The sequence below is a fragment of the Canis lupus genome, chromosome 15, assembly GCF_003254725.2.
Source record: "Canis lupus dingo isolate Sandy chromosome 15, ASM325472v2, whole genome shotgun sequence".
Taxonomy (NCBI): Eukaryota; Metazoa; Chordata; class Mammalia; order Carnivora; family Canidae; genus Canis; species Canis lupus.
This window is the reverse complement of record NC_064257.1, coordinates 59,621,479-59,628,830: the sequence shown is the minus strand read 5'-3', so window position 1 is coordinate 59,628,830 and position 7,352 is coordinate 59,621,479. Positions and strand designations below refer to the sequence as shown.

The following is a 7,352-nucleotide window of genomic DNA, read 5'->3' as shown; positions in this document are numbered from 1 at the left end:
AGAGAGCTTTCCTTTTAGTTCATGTGTTGCCAGAGTGCAAAGGACCATACCCACCCCTGCTGGATAGAATCATTCACCACCCAGAGATTTTGAACTCAGCTGGATGAAGTAGCTGGTGCACAATTTTGGTTTCATCCCTTAAAGAAGGGTTGACTCTTCAGCAACACAGTTGACCCTTGGGCAACACAGGGGTTAGGGACACTGATAGCTGCAGTTGAAAATCCACGTGTAACTTTTAACTCACCAAAAACTTAGCCACTAAGAAGAGCCTACTGTTAACTGAAAGCCTTGCTGCTAACATTAACGTCAATTAACACATATTTTGTATGTGACATGTATTATATATGTATTTTACAATAAGGAAGCTAGAGAAAAGAGATGTTAAGAAAATCATTAGGAAGAGAAAATACATTTATACCGCTGTCCTGTATTTATCCAAAAAATCCACATATAAGTCAACCCACGCAGTTCAAACCTCTGTTGTTCAAGGGTTCATTGTATTTTTTGTAGGAGAAAAAAATATTTGGATGCTGATTTGCTGTCAAGAAAGGCAGAATGTGGCAGAGATGACTAACCGTATATCAAAGATTCATTCTCCCTTTAGCTCCGGGTTATTGTTGCTGGTGAGCAGCTTTTCAGCTGGAGATAATATTTCCAGCTTGTATTGCATCTGCACGGGGCCATGTGATTAGTTATCAGTAGAACAAAAGAGAAAGGTTTGTGTGTCATTCTGGGCAGAAAATGTCATCTCGGTTCATCTGCATATGCTTTCAACTGCATGCAGAATGTCTTCAGACCTTCTGAATCTAAGGATGAGGGTAGAAACATAATAAAGAACGAGTCTGAGACCTACCTCATTACCAGGAGGAAGGACGCTTTTGGGACCCTCCAAATTACACTGCTTATGTAAATGGGAAATAATTTTTCTATTACTATATTAAGCCATAAAAATTTGAAAATTTGTTTGTGAAAGTAGCTAGTGTTATAACAACTAACACATTACATAGTGGAGATTCCAGGTGGACAGTCTGATATGAGTCTAGAGTTCAGAGGAGAAGTTGGGAGGAGAGATCTAAACGACGAAGTTGATATTATGTGTTAATGTGTTTGTAAAGATATGCAACTAGAAACTACTGAAGGAGAGAGAGTATTTAGATATGACAACAAAGATCGAGGTTCAGCTTTGAGAATTACAATATTAGAGGTTAGTTAGAGAAGGTAAAATCTGCAAAGGAGCTCTGGGCTGCCTGTGAAGTAGAAAACAAGATAGTTGTATCCTAGACGCAGAGAATAAATTATTTTGAGGAGCAAAGAGTGGTCAGTGATTTCCAACACTGCTGAGAGCCCAATCAAGGTAAGACTAATGAGTAGGCTATTGAATTTAGTAATAGGAAAACTGTTTGAGACCACTGCAAAAACAGTATCAGTAAATTTGATGGAATTAGAAGCTTGATTTGAGTAGCTTCATGAATAAACAGGAAGGATGGAAATAAAAATATAAAGTTAAGGGGACCAATACAGGATGGAAGACAATAAAGGGTAAGGGGTCAGGGAAGGTAATGCTGAGGTAGCATAAAGGCGCTACAGAGAACACGAAGGATTCAATAATCAGGAAGAAATTGCTCTAGGAGAAAGAGGCGAAGGGAAGAGGAGACAGAACACAGAGGATCATGGTCGAGTTGACATTTTTTGGGAAGCAGAAACACTTACTCTTTTGTGGCAAGAAGGAAAACAGAGATAATACGAAAATGGGTGGATGCAAATTTATTGATGTATAGTTTGTGTTTGGTTTTGAGTATTTTTATAAGAAAGTAAAAACATAAGGGCATCGCTCAAGAGGGGTATCAGAAATGTGAAGAGAGAAGGTATAAAATAGTCATGGCAGAAAGGGTGAAATTGAACCGTTGTGGCCAAACAGACTAGGGTGGCTGGGCACGTGTGAACGCTGGTCTGAGGGCTTCCTTCACTATTTTTACAGCATAGTCCATCACAAGTTATGAGAGTAAATATTTTCTTCTGTAGTGAGGGAAGATAGATAGCTGGATTCAACAAGGGACAGGACTTTTTTCTAGAATATATAACAGAGGGCGCACACGTGATTTTGAGGTGTTTGCATGAGAGTGGTATGATGGCCACTGACAATAGGTAAAGAAGAAATTGAAGAAAAGAGAGAGTAGTGATATTGGAAAAGTACATTGGCCGAGATCAAAGAATTAGGACAGATTAGATTTTTGAAGTAAGCAAATTGGTAGGAGCTACCAGAGCTAGATGAACTGGTCAGAGCATGGGATACTCAAACAGAAATTTCTGTGATGGTGCAGCTACCTGTCATGATAGTCGCAGGGTAGGGTGGAATGATGGGAATGTCTCACCAAGATGAGGACGGAGGAAGAAAATCAAGGATGAGAGTGAAGAACTGAGAGGCCAATACATTTACTCTGAGAATCATGTACATGAAAGATTAAGATTTCAAGTCTTCTGTAACTGGAGAATGACCCAGAATATGGTTTATGACAGAAATAAAGAAAGTTGGTAGGTGGTATATCAAAATGTATAATCTTCAAAGTAGTATGGTTTTTGAAGAAAGATGGGAGCAGGAAGAAGAAAGCCCACTGACCCCTATATCCTGATGTTAAGGCACCAGTGAGAATGACCTATGCTTTGCACCTTTAGTGTTTGTCCTTCATAAATTTGGGATTCAAAAGTAAATAGGAAGGATAAAATTTGAATATTCACCAAATAATTTTCCTCCCTAAATCTCTTGTAATATTCCCTGTGGATCATCCCCACAGTCCAGATTGCTTATGGATTGCATTTTACTCATTCAAAAAGTGGATGCTGCTATAGAAACAGCGGACGGGAAAGAGACTTCTAGAATTTTTGTGATACATTATATTTTACAAATTTATGTATGTAAATTATCCCGAAAGAAAAAGACTTTGATTTACAGAAACTGAGCATCTTAGAATAGCAGCCACAGAAAGATTTAGGAAACTGTATGGTAATGTAAGAGCCTCGTTTCTGCCTAAGATTTGGTAAAGATTTTCATAAGAATAGACTTTTATTTCTGGCAATAAAGAGTTTAAATGTTCAGAGAAAACTTCCCAGTCTGCACGTAAAAATTTTAGACATATTTTGGGGGCATATTTTTTTACAGCAAAAAAGAAAAAAAGTTCTTATAGAATAAAAGCAGTAACAAAGCAAACACCTATAGGAGCACTTGAAAGTTAAAACTGGCAATTGCCCTGAATGATTTTTTTCTTCCTCCCTCCTTTTTTCCTCCCTCTCTCCATTCCTTCCTCCCTTCCTTCCTCTCTCCCTCCATCCCTTCCTTCCTTCTTTCCTTTCTTTTTTACCACTCCCTCCTTTTTCTTTCTCTCCTTTCTTTTTCCAAGTCTCTCAGTTTCTTTTTTTACTTTATCTTCTGTCCAGGTGGTTCAGTTGTGCTCTATCTTTGTTTCTGGTGACTTCCCAGCATCAGTGATGCTTTGCCATTCTGCATCAACCAAACCCATTAAAATTCTCATTGAGACCGTTTTGTCTTCACACAGTTTCTAAAAATACATGCCACTGGGTGTTATTCTGTATGTTGGTAAATTGAACACCAATAAAAAATAAATTTATTATTAAAAAATAAAAAAATAAAAAAATAAAAATAAAAATACATGCCATTTCAGCATTGTCAGAAATCCCTTCATGCAGTTCTTTTATTTCTCTTTGAAGTGCCTACTATGAATTTATCTGAATATCTGAATATCCTTTGAATATGTGAATATTAGGTAATGACAAAACTCCAACCATCGAAAAGAGCCGCTCCCATATTCTGCTATCATCTCCTATACTGTTGGTTTTGTTACATGTATTCAATAGGTTGCAGGTATTTGTTTTATTTATGCTTTTTTGATTATGCATCTTGCTCTTATTCCTCCTTAATTTGGGTATTTCTTGTACGTGAAGAATTTACATTTATGCGATTTTTATTTGGCAAGCAGACAATGCAATGCATTTTACTTATGTGAGTGCATTCTTAGAAGTGCCTTCATCTTATTCTCTATATAATATTTCTAATACATTGGTAGTGTTATTTTTGTCTGATGTTAAAAATAAAATGATTAAAGTCTTATATCTATGTTATGAATTTCTACTATTCTAATGCCTACTATATGAACTAATTTCAAAATAGTATAATTTCAGGCTGTATTACATCTGATGGAACTTAGCTGAAATTACCTACAGAAATAGATGTTTATTGTGTCTGAAGAGCACTATAGAAGTCCCTGTTGTGGGAGGAAGAGAGGAGTTGAATATCTTATATGAATTTTTTTTCAAGTTCTAAAATATATGGTAGGCTATTGCAAGCTGATTTTATTTTTAAAAAAGGTGGGGGGGACCCCGCTGCTTTCCTGATTTCATTTAAAGACTCATGAAGACCAAAATAAGAGGGATAGAAGCTTAAGGATGACATTTTTTCTACATGAGCAAAAAGTACAGAAAAGAATGAGGGGTGCTTTCAAAGTGTTTTCTAGCTAGGCACTGAGATTTATTAAACTTTTGCTCAGCCAATATTATTTCCCTAACCTCATACCTCCTTAGAAGGAGGATATGTCCCTCTACTTTTTAATTTTCTTCCTGTGACTTGTTTTGGTCAATGGAAGTGAGAAAGTACAAGTTCAAATTTGGGTCTTAAGTAGCATTGTCTATTGACACACATTCAGAGAATGATTCTGATCTCTCCCAAAGAAGCACTATTCCTACTTTCTGGGCTCCAAAATGAATATCCTTTGAGTGGAAAACCTCTGAAACTGAGGCCATAGAGGGTGAGCCACATGGTCTCAAATGTGAGAATAAGTACGCATTAGTATATGATATAGCAACAGTGAGGTGGTTTTATGTGCAGATAAGAGTGACTAATACAGATACCTGATGACTGTGGGAATTAATCAGGAACAACTCACTGTACTCTTGACCCTTGGCCCCTTTTCTAGCTATAACTTAGGTCCCTCCAATACTGGGATTGAATAGACCTACTGTGTCTCCATAAAAGCTGCCCACCCATTGTTTGTTCAATTCTGACTTCCTTAGATCTCTGACTATTCATTTTATATCCTGCTTCATTCAAGATATGATTTTATATTTGTTAAAAGTTCTCTATTTCTGAGGATATTTGTGTCTCACTGAAGGGATCTTGCTGAAATAACTTAAATCATATCTATTTTGAGCAACTGAGTGACCTAAATGAGAGAAAGGGAATGGAAAATACTTAATAGCAAAGTGATAGATCCAAACATATCAATTATTAATGTAAATAAACATGAACTAATTTCTCCAATTTAAAGATGAAGATTATTATATAGGACAGTAACAAAGCTAACTATATGCTACTTAAAAGAGATTTAAATAAAACATAAGGATATAAAAATAAAGGAAAGGACAATTGAAAAAGATATATCATGTAAACATTACCTAAAAGAAACATTTTGTAGCCATTATAAAATCAAACTAGTAGACTTTCAAACAAAAAAAAAATAGCACAAATAAATAGTACACACACACACATATAATTCTTATAAAGCTAGAGTAATTAACACAATGCTGTATCGGTATTACAATACACATATAAACAATGGAACAAAATAGAGATCTATACCATATAAGAATACTGCTTTATAATATAGATAGCATTCTTGGGGAAAAATATAATAGTAGACATTTTATCCAATCATGTACAAAAAAATTAACTATACAATAAAATCAAGTGCTTAATTTTCTAATAACATGAGTAAATAATTTAAAAAGAAAAATACATGATTTGAATTATTAATATATACTTTCTAAGTCTAATTGAAAAAACCAAATACATTCCTCCAAAATGAAACTAATAATTAAAACCACTCTGTACCCCTCAAATCCTAACCCGTCTTAGCAGGTAAAAGTTACTCAGTGGAGTTTCAAGAAGAAGATGATGGGTAAAGATCCAGGCAAGTGGTCAATCCTGTGTTAGAGGCTTGGTAGCAAGATGAAGGTCATGAGGCTGAGGTTCAGTGATACAACACAGGGTTCAGACAGGACCCACATGTACAGCTGTGCAATTTGTGAACTGCACAAAGGTGTCCCACAAGGGAGTCAATAAGACTAACTCCCAATCCTGTAAGTCTTAAGCTGTAGCTGCGTTATCCTAGAGAAGTTTTTATAATTCACAAGAGAAATATTATACAGACTGGTGGTAGCTCTGCAATCAAGGCAATTAGTAACAATAAGACCTGGCCCCAGTCCTGGTAGACATATGGGAGAGCTTTGATCTTGATTTGAAAAACAAGGCAACAGCCAGATTACTAAATTTAAGGTGAAAAATCAGAATGAGAGGAGCAACAGGGCTGACCTGGATTTTAGTCCCTTGGGCTCTCAGATCTCCCTTCTTAATTACCTCTGACTTTAGACGGATTTAATCTCAAGTCTCAGGGCAAGGGCAAGACTGTAGGTGGGAGTCAAATGGCTCTAATATAAGTATAAAAGGAAGAGGGGGAGTAGGTAATAAGGGGGGGTCACTATGTCAGCCTTCTCACCTGTCTCCACTTCAAAACTCCAGATTAACAGACAATCAAACATTTCACTACCTCTCTGTCAAGGCACCAAATGACTGATTTCCTTAAACCCGGTGCAATCTACATCAAACCTACGCTCCAAACCAGTGCCGTGCCACATCAGCCTGAACAGACCCATCCTTTGTTGAAAACTGTTTCCTCATCATCTATGGAATAAGTCTTAACGGTGGCTCACGAATGCAACCTTGAAATGACACATGCTTATTTACTAAACTCTCCTTACTTAGGTCTCCACATCTCAAGTTACACTCTAGAACCTCAAGCCAATTGTTCTCAGAATTTTCTGAGCAGCCCTGTTTTCCTGGAATGTCAAACCTACTTCTCACTAGCTCAGGGCCATCTCTAGTAAATCTTACCTGATGTCCCTTCCCCTTGGGTTCTTATACTACCCATATGTATCTTCATCATTGCGCTTATATTTATTAATTCATTCATAAAGTACATGTATCGTGTCCATTATGTCATAGTCACTGTACTCAGAGCTGAAGATCACAAAAAAGAAAGACAAGAAAGAAACATGAAGTAGGCAAGGTTCTTTACCTAGGGCTCCTCTTAGTCCAGCAGGAAAAATAGTCAATGAAATTACAATCGTGTGTGATGACTATTACAAGAGCACAAGGTCTTATCATTATTTAATTTAAGTTTTTCTTCCACTGAATGTGAGTTCTCGGATTGTTTTTTATTATCTTCTATATCTCTAGTACCCAGCATACTGTAAGTCAACCCACTGTAATTGAAAAATGCTTGTTG

At 36.5% G+C, this 7,352-nt stretch overlaps 1 long non-coding RNA gene across 3 annotated transcripts in view; it reads right to left on the bottom strand.

Annotated features, from left to right (window-relative positions):
- Nucleotides 1-6,836, bottom strand: part of LOC112654718 (uncharacterized) — a 33,126-nt gene extending 26,290 nt beyond the window's left edge. For all 3 annotated transcript variants that reach the window (XR_007402422.1, XR_003133287.3, XR_003133288.3), the window contains exon 1: nt 6,564-6,836. This is a non-coding gene — a long non-coding RNA (uncharacterized LOC112654718). The remainder of the gene's footprint in view (nt 1-6,563) is intronic.
- Nucleotides 6,837-7,352: the final 516 nt, after the last annotated feature.